Source organism: Lactuca virosa, chromosome 2 (genome assembly GCF_052849685.1).
Source record: "Lactuca virosa cultivar CGN04683 chromosome 2, Lactuca_virosa_CGN04683_v6, whole genome shotgun sequence".
NCBI classification, from domain to species: domain Eukaryota; kingdom Viridiplantae; phylum Streptophyta; class Magnoliopsida; order Asterales; family Asteraceae; genus Lactuca; species Lactuca virosa.
Genome location: NC_136427.1, coordinates 121978922 through 121999094, shown reverse-complemented (window position 1 = coordinate 121999094; position 20173 = coordinate 121978922). Strand labels below are relative to the sequence as shown.

The following is a 20173-nucleotide window of genomic DNA, read 5'->3' as shown; positions in this document are numbered from 1 at the left end:
TGCTCACAAGCATAAGATAAATTTCTACAAAACAACCACAATTTGTGTATCAACTCCTTTTGTTGATAAGATCGATCCTTTTAATTTTGTGAGTTTTCATGATCTGACAGCCAGACATTTTGACACTCGTGTTGCATTTGGTGAGTTTTTTTCCCTTAACAGTTTTGCATTTATTATATTATATATTTTTTTAACCAATTTATATTATAATAATTGATTCAAATTTACTTTTTGTAGATTTTATTGGTCAAGTTGTATCTACTGAACCCATGAGAGTGATTAAGGAGAATGCAAGGGAAACAAGGCTAATGAGTATTGTTGCACAAGATCTGATGTACTTTTCTTTATTTTTCATTAATTTATCATGTTTAATATTTTATTCATATAACCCAAACAATCACTTATAGTGGTAGGAAAATGTAAGTTGCTTTGTGGGATGGTTTTGCATTGAAGTTGAATAGCTACATATCTGAACATCAAAATGAAAATGCTCCTGTGATCATCCTCCTACGTATGGCAAAGCTCAAGACCTGGGGTGGTAAGAATAATTATTTTTAGATGTCTATGCTCATTAAATTAATATTTTATTTATATTATGAAATAATCTATTACTTCAATTGCTATTTATAAGTCAACCATAAGTCGGTAACTGTTTATTTGGGTCGAGATTGCATATTAATGATGATATGCATCATATTTCAGAATTTAAAAAGGCGCATGTATTTGATGACTATGATATAATTATTTACTGTTTTATTTTTGCATATTCTTAATTAATAATTATTATTATTGTTGATCTTCTTCATTTTTCCTTCTTATATGTAGCATTGTTGATATCGATTTGAATGTTGAGTCTTCCATTAATACTACACAACTTAACACAGAAACTGTTGTGGCCAAGCCAGAAGATTACTACCTCCGTTTTCAAATAAAAAACATTGATGATATTCCAGATTACAATGAGGTATACTTAATATTATTCATATTTTTCCATTATATATAACACTTTTTTTAATGTGTGTGTGTGTGTGTATATATATATATATATATATATATATATATATATACCAATGAGGAAATTGGTTTGTCTATCATTGCTACGATAATCGGTTTCGATTTGGAGGAATGATGGTATTCTTTTTATTGTCGTCACTGTTCAAAAAAGGTAACTAAAAATGGTGATGATAGTGATGGTGAACCATTTAATTGTAATGGTTGCGGAGGAGTTTTTGATGTATTCGGCAAGTAAGTTCATAATTTTACATTTGTAAACTTCTTATCTCATGAATCTTTATTACAATGTTTCAATTTTTATTTCATTGTCCATTAACGTGTCATACAATAATATTTAGGGTAAGGGTCGTAATACGTGTTCAAGATGAAACTGGGTCTGCTTCTTTTGTATTGTTTGACCGTCATGTTAAAGATCTTATTCACCGAGGTAATCATTGGTTGATGGAAAACATATCAAAGGTAGCGTTATATTATACTATTCTATTAATTTGTACACACGACAAGTTAACTGTATATTGTTATTGCATTGTATTTTAATCGGGATCTATTAACTACTCACATGTTTTATTATAATATTCTTTAGGATCAAGGACGCCAAAAGATCCCCGATGAGTTCAATACGATGCTTAATAGGAAGTTTGTTTTTAAAAGTTCAGATTTCAAAGTTTAATCTCGAGAACAATTATCATGCCTACACCGTTCATAAGATGACTAATGATGAATTTGTAGTTGGTGCAGTTTTCAAACATTCACCTGCATACGAAGAAAACAGTATTCATTCTGATGGTACTCCTATCAACAAGTCTATTAAGGTAAAATTAAATTCATATAATTTAGCATTTTAACATTGTTAATAAACATTTATTCTTGATGCGGTGACAATATTAATGTTGTTAATTAACATTGTTTTATTAATTTGATACAGGAAAAGAGTGTTTCTGTTGAAGGTGACAATATTAATGTTGTTGATCTTGATGTGGTGACACCGACAACTACTTCACTGAAACGCCCTATTGAGATTGTTACCACCACTGAATCGTTTGAATGGTCTTCCTCAAAAGATGGCGTTGCTCCTCATACCCTTAAGATTCCAAAAATGGAAAAACTCGAATAAATTTAGCAGTTATGATTATTTGACATTTATCATTGACGATTTTTCTTTGAGCTTTTATTATTTGTTTAAGGATTTCTTTGACAAGTACGTTGTTTTCATTTTGAAGATTATGTTTGTTTTCATTTAATTATAACACGATAGTAGTTGTGTTATTTGAGACAAGTTCATAATTATGTTGAATTCGTTTTATGAATTTTAACTTTTACATCTTTTGATATATTTTCGCCTCAACTTATGTTACAAACTATATTGACCAATTCTATTATTGTCAATTTGTTTTAAGTTTAAATAACAAACTATGTTGACCAAGTCTATTATTGTCAATTTGTTTTAAGTTTAAAAGTAATCTCCTTAATCTTTGGCTTAAGCCACCGAGTTTGTTATTCCACAAACAAGATTTTATAACAATAATTTTTTTATTGTTCGTAACAAACTATGTTGACATGCAATTCTATAAAAAACAAAAATAGCATACCTGCAATGACAAACAAATAATTGAAGAAAGTATATGACTTTTCCAAATGAAATGTGTCTTTAATAAGAAAATGAAAAAACGATGTCTTAATTTGTACACTTTTCAAAGTAAAATGCTTACATAATAAACAATATGTAGTAGGGGCTGTTTGGTATTAAATATAAAGTCATGGAGCCGATTTGGTAAATAATATATTCTTAGGCTGTTATAAAAATTATCCTTTTTTCCAAACTAACCATCAACATTATCCTAATTTTAAATTTTAAAAAATAATCCTAAAATGTTATACATTATCTATCCTAACTACATTTTGAAATTCAACATTTAAGAGATAAGATAAAAATGACTTTTATCTTATCCCTCCAAAACCAACTTGGATTCAATACATATATATGACATATTCCGCCAAAACCCATTTTTATTTTTCCTTCCACGCTCCTGCAAAAAGTGGGTTTTTATTGTGTTTTATCTATGTTTTTACCTCTTCGTTTATATTGATATTCACGATACTAAATCCATACTTCTTCCTTTCTACAGTCTTCTATAGCAGTAAACAATTGTTAGCTTGGTTAATCAAAGTCACAAATGTACGCATTTCATTGTTTATACTTATTTTTCCGTGATCTATAGTTTTTAATTAGGTTTATTTTATTTACATTCAAAAGTGTAATTGTGTTCATTTAAATAGATTTGTGTCAACAAAACGCATATAAAAAACTAACAGAAAACAAATGTATAAAAGTTCATTATAAACCAAAAATACAAAAATAATGCAAGTCGTCCATAATTCATACTTGAAAAAAAAATTGTAAACTATCTATATTTGTTAACCAACTTTAATTCGTTATTTTCTTCACCAATATCCTGTAATTCCATTCTTTGTATAATCATTTTTATGGTATGTTATAATATACATTTTACTCTTCTCTTCAACTTTATGTACTTCATCTTACATTTTACAATATACAACATATATGAATACCAACATTCATTATGGCGTGAATGTACAATTTTACGTTTGACTGTAAACATGAGGCTTCAGTTCGGTTGTCCAAACAATAATTTCGAAGAGACAAAATCATTTGCTGATTGGATTCTTAAAATTGGTGAAGGTACTATCGGTGGTCCTAATGATGGTGAAGTTGAAGTTGAAGTTGAATTTCCAGAAGATATGATCTTTCCCTCTACGGGTACGGGTGACCATATTCATTCAATTGTATCTTGCATTTATTCATCTTTTCATAACCATCTTGATGATCCATCATATTTTCAAGATAAAGCTATTTTGGTCCCTACTAATGAAGAAGTTGATGCTATCAACGACTACATGTTAGAATTGATTGATGAAAGATGAAGGGAAAACATATCTGAGTTCAGATTCCTTATGTGAGACCGAGACAGAAGATTCTTTTGAGGAATCAGTATACTCTTCGGATGTGTTGAACGCTTTTAAGGCCTCCGGAATTCCCAACCATAAACTTATACTAAAAAAAGGTGTTCCGGTCATGTTGCTTCGTAATATCGACCAAACCAGAGGACTATGCAATGGTACTAGATTACAAATCGTAAGGCTTGGAAGACACATCATTGAAGCACGAATCATATCTGGAAGATTTTTCAACGAGACTACTTATATACCTCGCATGAAGTTGACCCCATCCGATAAAAAATTCCATTTCGTTTTCAACATAGGCAATTCCCAATAGCAGTTTGTTTCGCTGTGACCATTAACAAAAGTCAACAACAGTCATTATCAAATGTTGGATTATACTTACGTAGACCTGTCTTCACCCATGATCAGTTATATGTAGTTGTTTCTCGTGTAACAAGCAAAAAAGGTTTGAAGGTACTCATATGTGACGAGGAAGGTCGTTCAACTAATAAAACAAAAAACGTTGTCTACAAAGAGGTCCTGCAGCGTTTATAGTTATTTATCGATTTCAGTGTTTCTTCTTCACCTTTCAATAATAACAATAGCTATAAACTTTCCTTTATAATTATTATGCAATATATATAAATGTTTTGGTAATTTTTTTAATACGTTCCCCCGCGTTTAACGCGGGTTATAATCTAGTTTTATAAGATAACACCACATGAAAGGCTATAAAAACGTCAAAATGTCTACCTCATGATTTCTTCTGTAATTTTTGAGTAGCTTTATAAGACCTTCTGTTAAAGAATACTCTTTTTTTTCCAGCCTTTGAGGATTTCCATCCCAGATTAGATTTTTGTTCTTGATTGCTACACTTAAAAGCAACTGTAATATCCAAGTTCCAATAGATGTAAGTAACGGTATTAGATATAATATAAACAAAAGATAATGAGATAACAATGTCATACTAAAAAACTGGGTAACCAACCTATTTGGATGTGGCTATGTTGAAAAAGATTCACACCTGCAACATCCATAAAAAAAATCACATTTTACCATTTATTGTTTTGTTGTGATAGTAGATTCATAGTTACCTTAAGATTGGATAGTTGTGTTAACTGCAACATTGCTATATTCAAACATTGTTCTGTTACTACCAGTATCACCAAACAAACATATTATATAGGGGCAAGCACGGGACAAAAAAGTAAATTTGTTGTTTACATGATAAACATTTTTTCAATTAAATCAAATTAATGAAAAAAAAACAAAAAATTAGATCAAATTTGATCCCCATACAGATTTGCTGAAAAGCCGCCATAAACATTTTGAAGGATGTAATTCGAGTGAGGCCTGGGAAATTAGAAAAGTAAAAAAAAAGGTCAATATTGTACTCCATATGATAAAGATGGAGTAGAATTGTTACCTCTTACACGTTACAACTCATCAATTTCAAGATTCAGAGGCATAATTTCATTCAATAGAGACTTTTTCTCATCCTGCCACCATTGTTCATCCCCAATCGACCGGTGGCCCTTGTAAGTTACTAAAAGAACAAAAAACACATAAAAGAAACTAACCTCCTTCCTCTGTAATATCATATGTCCAAACAGTGATATTGTCCCTTAGAAGCTGCATATGTTCGTGAAGCAGTTACTTTACGTTCAGTCTCATCATCCTTTGTCATAATTCTGAATCCTCAAATTCCAATGGCTTCAAACTGCCCCCTGTGACATGACGCATACTCAATTTAATTAGTCATACATATAAAATCTAATTACTCATGTATATATGTATCATTTGTAGAGAAATGGGTGCCCAATCACAAAAGACTGAATTATAAACTTAAAGAGTATAACAAAAATACATCATACAAAAATATAGGTTGAAGATGCATAAAAGGAATCATACCTTGATGCAGATGATACATCATTATCATTTCCACCTTTATTCAATGAGAAATAAACAACATCAAAGACCGATATCAGGCCGCATCTTTCTGCCAAAGGGCAGTTACGTTGAAGCAACTAACCATTTAAAATTGCAATACTTGCAATATTAGTAGATCACAAAAAAAATAAACTTACCAAATGAATATGCCACAGGAAAGATCCGAAACATCATTTCTTTCCAAAAAATAACATGGTATTGATCTTTGCTTTCTATTCCTCAACTATCCATAAGCCTCACTTCCATGAATGTTCATATGTCAAGAAAAATCACTGCAAACAATAAAAAAATGTCACCTAGATGGAAAAACAAAAGTTATAAAAATATTTTTTAAATATAAAGAAAATAGATTTACAAACAAAAGTTAAACAGAAATATGGTTTTACTCTGCTGCCATTTATCAAGGCGTTGATTCAATTAGTGTAGGAGATCAATTTAATAGCTTATTGTGCCTTTAAAAGTTGCCTTGAAGCAATTGGATTCTGTACGACACATCTTCAGTTACGGAAATTACACGACATACGCTGCATTAAGGACTTGTTTGTTAAAAAAGAGTTGAATTGTTCGTGCATCAAAGTCAAGGTCATAGCAAAAACCCTTAAAACATAACAATCAAAATCAATAAAAAGAATTTAAGAAACAAAAAAAAAAAAAACTAAATTGGTTGTTGATAACATTACCCTAAATTGGACTTTGCACAAACAAATGGTCCCATCGTTGTCTTTATTTATCCAAAACTCAATAACCATATTTCAAACTCAATTAATCCACAATCACCATTTACTACCGATTGAAGTCGAAAGAGCCACATGAACATCACATGGAACCAACCATTAAAAGTGTAAGCAATTTACTGAAAATTTAAAAACATAACCAATCAATTACAAAAACTTATAAAGAAGCTGAAAACAAATCTGGAAAGTAAGAGAAGCAACGAAAGGGTAAAACAGATAAAGTCGAAGAAAGGTTCGGGAATTTTGTAAACCTCATTCTAAATTGTACCTGGAGGAATGGTTGGCAGGAGTTGAATAGGAGGAACGGACTGGTGTCGTCTCTATTTTCCCGGTAGAACAACATGCAAATGTAGAAGAAAGGGTAAGCGGAGGGGGTGAGAGCATCTGAAGTAACGACATGACGGAAGAGACGAAGAAATCCATATAAAGAACCGATAATCACAAAACCCTAGATTCAATCGTTTTTCCGTGAACTTGACGATAGAGAAACGTTGGATGTCAAAAAGAGAGAAACAGTGACACAGATGAAGGCGGTGGTACCGGTCGGCTACCGACGGTTGACGATTGGCTACCGCCTAAGAGTTCCGGGTAGTGAGGAAGACAGAAGAAGCGGAGGTGCGATTTCCGATCAGGTGTAAGAAGAGGAAAACCTCAGACGACGATGCTCGGGAGCGGCAAAAGCCGTTAAATGGAGATTTCTTGAGCGGAGGAAGGAGGTGGTAGAAGAGGAAACACTCACAGAGGGTTATGAGGCGGTGGGTTTCTAGGATAGTGGAATGAGGAAGGATCTCGGTGGGTTATACCATATCGGATGAGGTGGGGGCGGTTCAAAGCAAAACTATCTATCTAGGATGGAGATAAACATAAGACTGCGGATAACACAAGGGGAACACGTGGGTTTAATTTAACAGAAAGAACAACTAACACCCAAAATACAATTAAAGAACAAATAACATCCACTTAAAGAACAAATAACACCCAAGGGCCACTCTCGACAAAAAACACACAACTTCACTATTCATAAAGATGGTCATCTTTAAAATATATATATATATATATATATATATATATATATATATATATATATATATATATATAAGAATTCCTACGAATGATAGTTATATATTATTCATATTCATAAAGATGGTCATCTTTAATATATATATAAGAATTCCTACGAAGGATAGTTATATTAAGAGTAGTTTTGAGAAGCTGAAAAGGAACTGTACACACAGTAAACTCAACCGACATTCAATATGTGCTGGTCAACTCCTCCTAGCCACCTGTTATGTTGTTGGTTTTTCTCCCTTCAAATTTAATTTTGTAAAACCTTTATTCTTTTTTTATTAAAAATTTAAAAAAACTCCGACAAAAAATTCACTACAAACAATAAAAATTAAACTTTGAATTTTCGATCATGATGTATTATAAACCAAATTCTGTTACGATCCAAACTTTTTTAATTTTTAAAATTTTCTTTTCTATAAAATATCTACAAAAAAAATATCTAAAAGTTAAAAAAATATTTTTACTCAGTACATTGGTGACTTTATAAAAAGAATTTTCTAAAAATATATTTTTTGAATTGTTTATATTTTAATTTTATGATATATTAGTTTTTATTAAATATAACGATTTTTCTTATCCAAATTCAAAAAAGCAACTGGTAGAGTTCTTCGTAAGACTATTTACTGAATTTGTAAAAGAAATTTTTCAAAAATATTATTGTTAAGTATACGAATATTTTGTTTAAATGATTCTAACTTTTTATAGAAAATAAGACATAAAACTTTTCGTTTCTACAAATGAAAAATTCATTTAAAGATTTATTATATATCATAAATTATGAACTTTTTGAAGAGAAATTTTAAATAAATAAGGTTGTTTAGATAACAAACTTTATTTTAAAATATTACAAGTTTTTTTTAATAAAACAGTTGAATATAATATGATCCAAAATGAGATGATTGAAAATATTTATGATTAAAAAAATATTATTCTATATGTTTATGATTCTTAATTTGTTATTATCTAAAATTATTTTGAGTAAAATGTTTTATGATCCTTCATTATTATATATTTCTTTATTATTCAAAATTAAATGATTCAAAAGATACAATAATCAAAATATTTCATTGAACAAAAGCTTTTTTTTAATTTTATATATTATGATTAAAAATCATATTATAAAAAATAATAAGATCCAAAATACTATTATTCAAAATGATATGATTCAAAACTTTATGATTCAATAAAAAAATATTGAACATAAAATGATCCAAAATAAGATGATCCGAAATATTTGTGATTCAAAAAAATTATGATTCAATATGTTTATGATCTTCAATTTTTTATGATCTAAAAATATTTTGATTCAAATATTTTATTATCACTAATCATCATATCTTTTATAATTCAAAATTACATGATTTAAGAAAAATATAATGATCCAAAATATATTATAATCCAAAATCATATGATCCAATTACTATGATTCGAAATGTTATGATCCAAGATATTATGATCCAAAATGATATGATCTAAAAATATTATGACAAATAATTTTTTATTATTCAAAATTTCATGATCATTAAACTTCCTAAACTCGAATCGACCATTAGTTTAAAAAAAATTAAACAAGTAAAAAAGCACATAAGAAACTTTAAAGATTGCTTAAAACGTTGAAAAAAAAACTAAATTTTTTTGAATCAAATTTAAATTATAAGATTTTTAGATATATCTAAGTAACAATCATTTTTGAATCAATGTAATACTTTTTTTTTCTAATTTATAATATTTTTTTTGTTACGTATCATCAAAAGAAATATAGATCGAGAATTAAAAAATAGTTATATTATATTAGAAGGTATGATTTTTAAAGAAAAGTTGATTTGAATTTAAATTTAGAAATTTATGGGTCATAAAGTTCAAAATATTTAATGAGTATATTAGTAGAATAATAAAAATATTAAATTTGAAGTCTATATATTTTGATCAGTATAAAGTTTAAAATATTTAATGAGTATATTAGTAAAATCTATGGCAAGTGAGTGGAGAGAGGTAATTTGAAAAGGCGCAAAGGCGTTCTCCCATGGCAGGGTCGATGTTTCTCCCTTACTTCTTTCTCCCATGGCAACTTTGGAAGCTTTGCGACACGAATGGCTGCCTTGCCGACATTTATGTTGCAGGAAGGAAGGATATTGCTGGTTCTTTCTTCTCCTTTATCAAATTTGCAAAGGTGGAGAGTCCTAACGAGATTGAGGATAGGCTTTCAAAGATTAATTGTAGAGGGAGTTTATTGTCTGCGAATCTTGCCAAGCATCCTAGGTATGTCAAACATCGAGACTCCTCCTTTCCTAAGGCCCCCACTACTAAACCGTTCTCCTATGACCCTAGGGACTCTAGGTCGTTCGCCGATGTTGCAATAGGGGTGGCGGCTGCTACGGTCCGCGCCTTTCACCAATGATCTCATAACCATGTATTCAGGATTTGAAAGATTGGGTCGGAAAAGATTCATTGGTGGGTGAAGCCAAGTGCTACAATACTCTTTGCGAGTTTCCATCCTTAATTTCTCTCGAAGGGTACGACGTCGTAGAAGTTAAATTTATTGGAGGTATAAAAATCTTGATCAAGTTTCTTTCTGAGAAGACTGCTTCGATTTTCAAAGCCAACAAAAGCATTTGGTTAAGATGGTTCTGGTGGGTTGACACGTTTGGGAAATGAGTTATAGGTTTGAAAGAATTACTTGGTTGAAAATTATAGAGCTCCCCCCTCGTAACTTGGGACGAATCCAACTTCGCGTCCATTGCTGGAAACTATGGAAAGGTTTTGGTGAACTCCTTTTCGTTCTAGAGTTGCAAGGACATCTCTCATAGGAGGCTGTGTATTCTCACTGCTAGGAGGAATATAATTAATGAATAACTGGATGTCTCGATTGATGGTTCGTCGTACAAGGTTGGCGTTTTTGAATTTGACGACGACTGGATTTCGTTCAAGGCTTTCGTGACTGAACCAGATTCAGATGTAGACGGACATGACGACGACGAGGAGGATTTTTTAGATACCTGACACCAAGATGGATTGGATTTATAGGATGGTTAAATCGGCAATAGGGATGATGATTTCGGCATTCCGGTCAATGTTGATGTATTTCTTGGCGATGGCGGTAACGGTCACCTTTCCAAAGAACTGAAAGTTGAAAAGTCTCCTAGTATTCTTGAAGCATGTGTCAAAGGTGTTACGTATGGTTCTAATTGCCATGAGTACTTTAATGATGATAGGGGCATTCCATCCGGAGTCTTGGAGCCGGATCTTGGGGAGGGGGAAGATTTGGCCTCACCATTGGCACATGGAGAATCCTCAGTTGGACCCTATCCTGTTGGCCTAATTCCGGATCTGGATCAAAAGGATCCGCTAGCAGTCCTGATTTTGAACCAGGTGATTCCGTTGTTAAGAGAAGGAAATCCAAAATTAAGAAAAAAAGAGTGAATTCTGGGATGGGGTTTTTCTCTCCCGCTCCGGTCACAAACAGGTTATCCCCTTCCATCGATCTCAATCACAGATCCTCCCCTTCTCATTCTTCTAGATGCAATTTGCGAAAACCAGGTTCTCCTTCTCAATCTCAATCTTTATTTGTGTCCTCTATTAACTTAGTGCGTACTGTTACTGTAGGCAAAAAAGTCGGATTCCAAATTGATAAAGAAAACCTAGCTCTCTTGGAGGTTGTTAATGGTGGAGGTGCAAAATTGGTCTCTTCATGAACGTTCTCTCTCTTAATATTTAGGGTATGGGTGGCTCGCACAAGCTCGAGTGGCTCCGTAGATTGAAAAAGGAATTTAATATTTCCTTATGCGGGATTCATGAGACTAGTTTGACTTCTCTTCCTTTCAGTACAAATAATTGGTGGTGTTTTGACAATGTAGGGTTTGATTTCGTTGAATCAAATGGTAGATTTAGCGGCCTTATGTGTTATTGGGATAAATATCTTTTCAAATACATTGCGATTATTAAATCTCGTTATTTCATGGCTGTTATTGGGTATTGGTTTGGTATTACAGGTGAAACGATTTTCGTCACTGTCTATGCCATATAGTCCCCATCAGAGACGAAGATTTTGTGGGACAATTTGATAAACATCAAAAATTCTAAACTCGGTAACTGGATCTTATTTGGAGACTTCAACGCTATCAGAAGATCGGATGAGCGTTTTGTTTCCTTTTTCTGCCCCCAATATTGTTGCCGGCTTCAAGAACTTTATTGTTGATGCATAGCTTCTTGACCTTGCAATGGGGGGGAGAGAATTCTCTGATGCCCTTCTTGTTTGCCCCAACTTCTTGGGGTTGTTTCCTTTGGTTTCTTCCATTTCCCTTCCTAGGGAATTCTCCGATCACTCCCCGATCATCATGCGTTCTGAATTTCATGACTTCGGTCCTCCCCCATTCCGATTTTTCAATTCATGGTTATTCAGAGATGATTTCGAAAAAATTGTTATTCAGGACAGGTGTAGTTTCTCAGGAGATGGTGTTGCTGATCATTATCTTTCTGATAAATTGAGATTCGTAAAAAATAAGATTAACGCTTGGAGGCGGGTTGAAATGGAAAAGGATAATAAGAACCTATCTGATCTCAAAAAAAGAATTGATTTTCTTGATGCTTTCGTGGAGGTCAAGTCTCTTGCTTTGGCTGAGATCGATGATTGGAAAGATTATAAATAAAAGGTTCTGGATTGAAAAAATTGCAAGTCTTGATGTAAAACAGAAGGCTCGGATTAGGTGGGTTATGGATAGAGATGAAAATTCGAGTTATTTCCATCACTCGATCAAGATAAATAATAGGCGGAACAATATGTACATCCTTATGGTTAATGGTAATTGGACTACTGACATTGGAGATATCAAAAAGGAAAAGACTTGTTTTTTCGCTTCTAAATTTCGCGAGAATAGGCATGATCGTCCTTTGCTTACCAATCCCAACTTCAAGCAGTTATGTGATTATGATAAGTAATTCTTAGTATCTCCTTTCAAGCTTAGTCAAATTAAAGAGGTTGTTTGGTGTTGTGGGAGCGAGAAAGAGCCAGGCCTGGACGGATTCACTTTCAAGTTTATAAAACATTTTTGCAGCATTATGCAAGATGATTTCATGAGACATATGAAGCATTTTGAAAGTTGTAGGGACATTACGAGGGGTTGCAACTCTTCATTCATTTCTATTCTTCGTAAGGTCAAGGACCAATTTTTTCTCTCCGAGTATTGGCCGATTAGCCTCATTAGGTGCATGTATAAAGTTATTGCCAAGATGTTGGCTTCAAGGATCAAGAGAGTCATTAGCTCGGTTATTTATGAAGTCCAATCGCCTTCATCGAGGGGCGAAATATCCTTGATGGTCCCATGATAATCAATGAGGTTTGCAATTGGGCAAAAAAAATGCAAAAACAAGACTTTTCTCTTCACGGTGGACTTTGAAAAGGCCTTCGATTCAATAAGTTGGAGTTATTTGGAATCGGTGATGCATCAAATGGGATTTGGTAGTAAATGAAGATTCTGGATCAATGGTTGCCTCTCTTCTTCAAGGTCATCGGTTCTAATCAATGGTTCCGCCTTGAAAGAATTCTCAATTACAAAAGGGGTCCACCAAGGGGATCCTCTCTCTCCCTATTTGTTTATAATTGCCATGGAAGGGCTTAATGTTGCACTGAAAACTGTCTGCGAGAAATCTTTATTCCATGGGATCAAAATTCCAAACAATGGGCCGTTAATTTCACATATTTTTTATGTCAATGACACTCTTTTCGTGGGAGATTGGTCTCTTTCAAACTTCACAAATTTATCTAGGATCCTCCGTTGCTTCCACGTGGCCTCCAGATTCAAAGTCAATTTCCATAATTCTAAAGTTTATAGGATCGGATCTTCGGTTTATGAAATTGCTAATTGTGCTCGTATCGTTGGTTGTGAGGCTGCTTTGTTTCCTTTCATGTTTTTAGGTGTTCCCATGGGAAACAACATGGACTTAAAGAGGAAATGGAATTAGGTCATTGAGAAGGTGCACCAGAGGCTTTCTTCTTGGAAAACCAAATTCCTTTCGTTGGGAGGTCGTCTAACTTTAACCAAATCTGTTTTGATCAACCTTATGTTATATTATTTCTCCATATTTAAAGCTCCCAAGTTGGTTATTAAATGTCTTGAAAAAATTAGAAGGAGTTCTTTGTGTCTGTGGGGGGGGGGGGTACTGGCGATAAAAAGAAAATACTTTGGGTCGCTTGGGACGTTATTCTCAGTTCCAAATACAAAGAAGGGCTCGGTGTTGGAATGGATTTGTTAGTCAAATGGCTTTGGCACATCAAGGCCCATGAAATTGGGTTATGGAGTCGTGTGATAGGGGAGATTCACAATCTAGGCAGGAACCCAATGGAGGTTATGGAAAAGAAGACGTTGGCTGGTTCTTGGTGGGATATCATCAAAATTAGTCCAGAGTTGGAAGATTTAGGTATCCCTTTATCTTGCTAATTCGATTCTCGCATTGAATATGGTTCCAACACGTTGTTCATGTACGACAATAGGATGGGACATGGTTCGTTAAAAAATTCCCATTACTTTTTGAGCTTGATAAAAAGAAATCGGTGTTTGTTTTCGAGAGATTGTAGGTAAGCCAACCCTCTTGGGCTTGGAAGAAGGTCATGTTGGATCCAAGTGAATTTGTGGAGCTCTTTAGTCTCATAGAGATTGTTTTGTCAATGCAAACGTCGAACAACCCAGCCAACTGGAAATCTAGATTGTCGACTGATGGCTTTTTTCATGTCCAAAACTTAAGAAACCTTATTAACGCGAAGGTCACTCACCCTATAAAAAAGCCCCACTATTTTTCTTTGCTTGGTTCCACTTATTGTGATTTGTTTCGTTTGGAGAGCTTGTTTGGACAAGATACCTACATTGGTGGCCCTTGCTAAAAGAAAGGTTAATATTTCGAATACATCATGTCATTAATGTGAGAACAGCTTGGACGATTCTAATCATTCCATCCTCCTGTTCCCTTTCTCTAATGGTGCTATAGTTTTGATCTTTAATTGGTGCAACATTCCGTTCCAAAATTTGGATTTGATCGGTGATCTTGTGGGGTTCGCTGCCCAATTGGGGGAGATGTCCAAAAAATCACCAGATTTTTCTTGCCATCATCTACATATTCTTATGGTGCGGATGGAGAGCTAGGATGTCTCAGTTGAATTTGGTGAATAACATCATTACTTTGGTGTTTAATTGGGTGAAATATAGGGGTTGTTATGTCAATTGTAATCGGGGTGTTTAGAGTTGTAATCCTTTCGACATTGTATACTTTTGTTCCCGCCCTATCTTTCTTGTTTTTACATGCATTTAATATGTACTAAATGGTGCGTAAAAAGCAATAGGGAGGAAAAACGACGGAAACTTTGGTGATAGAATGCTTGTGATTAGGATGTGCGGTCCGACGTAACAAATACCTAGTAGTTAGCAAACGTTAGCCAGCATGGGAATAAATAACTTAGACTTGACAATGCAACTAATGGTCCAAGATTTAGCTCAACGTATTTGACAAAATTAACCTGAGTTGAACGAATGGCCAACAATTATCCTCGCGGTTCTTACTATTATATATATATATATATATATATATATATATATATATATATATATATAATCAAGTTCAATAACAAACTCTTTTTATAGTAGCGAACCAATGAACATTGTTGGATTCATTTGACTTAATCGATTATAGCAAAAATCTTACCGAAAGGACAATCTGTTTCTTATTTGTAATTAAGGGATCTTAATCCAATTTCAATATTTCGTTTTAATCTTTTACCCAATGTCGATTAGTTAAATTCTAGTTCGAACAAAAACGTTTTCACTCTACATATTCATTAGATTGATGCATATGTTTTTCACATGGTTTTTCATCAATGCATCATTTGTTCACGATTTTGTCAATATTTGATTAATTCTAGCTTTGTTTTTCTGAACCAGAATAACAAATTAATCAACAAATTTTTTTCACGCTTTCTGCAATCATCATCAATTGATTCATGATTGATTTGTTTTGACTTATCAAGTAAATCGATCGATTTAATTTATCATAAATTCTCAATTTCCTCTTGCTTAACATGTTTTTGTTTGTTTTTTATGTTATCGATCATTCTATTTGTTATGGAATTTTGTTTAATATTGGCCTATAAACTTCATTTATCATTAATACGTTTGTTTATCCGAAATTTTTATCTTATTTTGTTATGAATTAGGACTTAGGCCACATAAACATTGTATATTATTATTTTAGTGTTAATATAAATTTATAGTAGCTTCTAGATGAGTTTAGTTTCTTTTAGTGTACTTTCTTGAATAGTTCAATATTTGTCACTTGGTATCTAGATAGCCAACAATTATGTTTTCTTTTGCCGTTGATTTTATGTCCAGGGCTCTAGGCACACCAACTATTTGTTTCAATTCTTCTTCCAAAATTTCAGTGAACATTTCATGTTTAAGAAAAGTGAAGCAGGTATCCATTTCAGTTTCACTAATTTGGTAACTAAAAAGCTTCATAATATATGATCAATATGTAGCTTCTTTGAGAGGGAACCCCCTTCAATTATGATAATTTTTACATTGCTTTAAGTTGGATTAAATGGCTTGGGGATCTGAATTAGAGAATTTTCCTCTCTTACCGATCAGCAGAGGCACTTGTTGAGATGCAAAATTAGAGGGCATAGTTGGAAAAAGATCAACTATGCAACGTCATGTGTTTCATTTTCTTGGTATTCAATATTTAACATTTTCTTGGTATGGAACATTTACATTGGTTGTATTTTGCAACTGGAATCAAATGCCCATTAGTTCCATTTATATATTGGACACAAATAACCATGAGTTATAAATTGTAAACCTGGACAAAAATGGCCTAAGGTTCCATTTTTTAAACATGGACGGAAATGCCCTTGATTTACTTTTAGCACTTGGACACACTTTTCATGCTTTAAACTTAGACATAAATGCCCTTGACAAAAGTGAAACATATTCAAGAGTGTCTTAATTCATCACAACTAAAACATGTACTTTTTGATCAATTTTAGAGTCCAGCTAAATTAACAAGTAACTATTACTTTTAAATGTCATTTTTCATTGACCGTCTTAAATAATAGGAATTGTTAGATGTCACACCTATGGTCCCTATAAGAATTTATATGAACAATATGGTCCCTGACTATTGATTTTATTTACCAAAAATCGTCCACGTTTGCAAATGTTTCTATTTTTCCATTATGATTTGGTGTTTATGTATTTGAATCTATATACGTTTGTAGCATGTTAAAGCTATATGTAATATATATATTTTGTATTTTTCTATGCATGATGAACATAGTGTAATTAGCAACAACAAATGTCTTTCTTATTCTTATGCATATGAATTTGAATATGCATGCATCATATATATATATATATATATATATATATATATATATATATATATATATATATATATATATATATATATATATATTGCTTTAGAATACGCATATACATAAAGCTAATCATATGTATTTAATTTCCTTATGCATATACTTATTTTTATGCATATGCATATACTTATATATATATATATATATATATATATATATATATATGTTCTTATGCATATGCATATGCTTATTTATATGCATATATTATATACTTATTCTTATACATATGCATATCCATAACCATAATCATATGTATATAATTCCCTTATGTATACACTTATTTCTATTCATAAGCTTATAAATATGCACATACTTATGAATATGAATATACCTATTCTTATGCATATGCATATGCTTATTCATATGCATATGAATATGCATATGTCATATACTTTCTCTTATGCATATGCATATGCATATACATAAGCACAATCATATGTATTTATATACCTTATTCATATACTTATTTTTATGCATATACATATTCTTATGCATATCCATATGCACATGTATATGGTTATTCATATGCATATGAATATGTATACGTCATATACTTATTCGTATGCATATGCATATCCATAAGCATACTCATATGTATTTAATTCCCTTATTTATATACTTATTCTTATGCATATAGTTATAAATAGGCATATACTTATTCTTATGCATATAGTTATAAATAGGCATATACTTATTCTTATGCATATACTTATGAATATGCATACGCTTCTTCTTATACATATGTATATGTATATGCATATGCTTATTCATATGCATATGAATACTCATATGTCATATACTTACTATTATACATATGCATATGCATATACATAATCATAATCATATGTATTTAATTTCCTTATACATATATATTTATTCTTATGCGTATACCTATACTAATTCATATACATATGCATATACTTATTCCTATGCATATGCATATGCATATACTTACTAATATGTGTATGTATATACTTATGAATATGCATATACTTATTCTGATGCAGATGCATATGCTTATTCATATGCATATGAATATGCATATGTCATATACTTATTCTTATGCATATGCATATGCATAAGTATAATCATATGTAATTAATTGTCTTATGTATACACTTATTCTTATGTATATGCATGTACTTATTCATGTGGATATACGTATACTTATTGTAAAATCCTGTTTTCTGCCATTTCTGGGTCATGAACTGAAAGTCAATTGTGTAAGGCTTTGGGCCTTAAAGAGGTAAAGTTTAGTCCTTGTGGAAGGATGTAATGATAGTTAAGAGATTTAACCCTTGAAGTGTGTTTTCGGCCGAAGGGTAAAAAGATGAAAAGTCATAGGCCAGGTTCTTGCATCAAATATGGATTTTTTTTCGAGATATTTTTAGTCGAACATATTTAGATAATATTGTAGGTCTCCTCAACACCTTTTTACGAATATAAAGATCGTCGAAATCGGAGTTGGAATGAAGAAGTTATGACCGTTTGAAGTTAGGACGATTTCGGGTTAAGCTGCGTACGCTGGGCGTAAGGGGCGTACATTGGGCGTACTAGACAAGACCAATCGCATAGGCCTAACCTGGTATGCTGGGCGTACCAGGTGTATGTTGGGCGTACGTGATCAGATGCCAACCCCTAATTTGAGGGTTTTGAGCCCTATTTAAGCTCCTTAACTCCCCCCCCCCCCCAAAGCCTTTTCATTATCAACCTCCACCCCTTCAAAGTCCTTCCTTGAAATCCTAACCCTAGTTTGAGCCTTATGAACAAAAAGAAGATTTTTTTTAAGTGCTTTGGAGTGTTCTTGGTGCATCTTGGAGAAGAAGGAGCTCATTGGATAAGTGTTGGCTCCATTGGAGCTTGTAGATCAAAACCTTTTTCACCTTGATATTTCTTCTAGAGGTATAAATCTTGAAGCTTGGTGATGTATTTTTTAGATCTAGCTAGTTTTGGGTGTTTTGACCTTTTGGTCATTTTAGTACATAAAGTTTACATCTTCAAACTTTGTGACCTTGTTATGGATAAAGTTGGAAACTTTATCTATCTAAAGATCATATTGATTTAGATCTGAAGGTTGGAGACTTGGACTTAATGGATTAATTTGGAAAAGATGCAATTTTGGTCCCTTTGAGACTTAAAGACTAGATCTTGGTTGTTGGGACCATACTAATGGATAAAGTTGGAATCTTTATCCATTATGGGGCCATTAGGAACCATAAAAATGTAATCTCGGTCATTAATTCCCTTCCATGCATGAGCTGCGATGTCTTAATGAGTTTAGAAGTTAGGATTTTTGGTATTGAGCAATTAATAGCCATGCAAGACCATAAAGTTGGATACTTTATGGTTAAGAACAACATTTGAGGACTAGATCTTGAATTTGTGCGAAAGAGCTTAAGGAATTAAGCTCTTAATAGAAGGGAAGGAAGCAGCTAAGTAAGTTGGACATACCCCAGGTACGCTGCATGTACGAGGTCAAAGACCCCATTTCAGGTCAAGGATCGAGTATGTTAAGCGTACAAGCTAAGTACAATGGGTATACTCAGCTGAGTTGACTCGGATTGAATTTTGAATTTTTGACATTGACCTGTTTTTGACCAAGTTTGACTTAGGGGTATTTTGGGTATTTTGATTATAAGTTAAGTTTGGTCATGTTCCAATGAATAGGTGTCACACCCCCAAACCGGAACGGCGGAAACGTTCGGGGTGGATGACTTCATGTTAAGTATCACAACACATGCATCATAGTAATCAAAGTACCAACAACCATCGTATTGATAATATAATATTTACATTATGTTCAAAACATTACTTGAAATACATTAAAAGTACAACAAAAGTTAAGACGTAAAACTCCGTCTTCGCAGCGCCTGAGAGAGAGTACCTGTCTACTAACGATCCTGAAAATACAAGTGGTTTGGAAAAAGTGTCAATATTAAAGTTGGTGAGTTCATAACTATTTTTGTTATAAAAATTATACTCTTGGTTCTTTAGAAAAGTTCGCCTGTTCCTCCAGAAAATCCTATATTTTCTT

The 20173-nt window shown here is 32.6% G+C and overlaps 1 long non-coding RNA gene across 10 annotated transcripts; it reads right to left on the bottom strand.

Annotated features, from left to right (window-relative positions):
* Positions 1-3465: 3465 nt before the first annotated feature.
* LOC145159426 (uncharacterized) lies at positions 3466-7497 on the bottom strand. Of its 10 annotated transcripts, none has more exons than XR_013737699.1 (10): positions 6928-7497; positions 6606-6778; positions 6312-6449; positions 6063-6197; positions 5887-5974; positions 5402-5702; positions 5275-5328; positions 5070-5128; positions 4964-4999; positions 3466-4860 (listed from the first exon to the last, which is right to left on the bottom strand). It is a non-coding gene; the product is annotated as an uncharacterized LOC145159426 (long non-coding RNA). The 10 variants fall into 10 exon arrangements; XR_013737691.1 differs by having other exon boundaries at positions 3466-4515; positions 4729-4860; positions 5070-5328; positions 6928-7496; XR_013737692.1 differs by having other exon boundaries at positions 3466-4321; positions 4729-4860; positions 5070-5328; positions 6928-7496.
* Between the last annotated feature and the right edge of the window lie 12676 nt (positions 7498-20173).